We start from the raw sequence: 1310 nt of genomic DNA, 5'->3' as shown, positions 1-1310 counted from the left end.
GTGAGGATATGGCAGGCACAATCTACAGACCTCAATAGAGATCTCGTGCATCTGAAGTCAGGGCAAGGATCAGACGATCGCTCAGGTTGGACTTTCTGCCCTGATGGCCCTTTCTTGAAGGGGGTTGGATCACGAGGACATGGGGGTTTTCCCACGATGGGAGTTGTGAAAAGCTCCAAACTGCAAAGATTCTTCTGGAGGACAATTGAGACCTGTTGGTTGGCTCCAGGCCAGCGATTCCGAGCAGGGTTCTAAGGATGGATGGCTGGGTAGCCCACCTCGCATTCCAATTGTCTCCAAGCAACAAGACAGGTTAGATCTGCTGGATGTGGGGGGCAACCGAGGAGGCTGAGTTGAAATGGACTCTCCTGTGTATGTGTCCTAATATGTTTTTGTGTCTATGGAGACCTTGGAATGAAGCGGTGGCCCTGGGGCCCTGAAGGGTTCTCCTAAACAGATTCTTTGACACAGCTCCAACGTGCATGTTTCCCATGTGTAGATGAGATTTGTTCTGATGGGTGAGTCAAGAAACAGCCATATGCTGGTATTGAAATCCAGGCCTCTGAGGAGAGATGCCTGGAAACCAAAGCAATGGATCCGATTAGTGCCTAGGGGCCTGTTCGTTCCTTTTTACCTCTGGGGACATCAGTCTACGGGTCTGAGTGCAGGTAGGTGCTCAGATGGGCTCAGATTGCCCCTGTTTGTCCTGGGAAGCCACAACTATTGGGATGGCCTCAGGGACTTTGGAGGTTATCCTATTAGTAGGGTTGTGGCCATTGGAATGGGCACATACAATTCCCTTGGAGAGGGCAAGTACAGTCCTCAGGTTTGGCTCCAGGGCCCTGAGCCTGTAGGGTGTGTAGGCCAGAGCTGTTTGGACAGTTGTCTGAAAACACAAACTCGGCTTATGTTTTGGGTCATAGGTATGGCAGGACTGATCTACAGACCATGAGGAGAACACTTCGGGATATGAAAAAAGGGCGAGTGTGAGGCTCTTGCTCAAGTTTTTGTCTCTGGATATCGTGTCACTCATGGTCGTGAAATTGCCGGGTGACTTCATGGGAAATTGACGAGTCTTACTCTCTGGGGGTTCGGTCCCGTCCAAAGAGTTTGCGGTCATTCTGGGGATGGAAGAAGTCCGTTTTTTTGTTGTTGTTGTCGATTTGTTTCATTATGTTTTTCAACCTCAGATGTCCCACCAAATGAGGGATTCCAGAGTAGAGCCCTGGGGTGGGGCGACTGGACAACCAGAAATCTGGTTAAAAATTGGCGACTAGGGACATGTCAAGCCCATTATGACATCTAATGGT

This window comes from Mustela nivalis (genome assembly GCF_964662115.1).
Source record: "Mustela nivalis genome assembly, contig: HAP1_SCAFFOLD_131, whole genome shotgun sequence".
NCBI lineage: Eukaryota > Metazoa > Chordata > Mammalia > Carnivora > Mustelidae > Mustela > Mustela nivalis.
Note: the sequence above shows the minus strand (reverse complement) of the source record.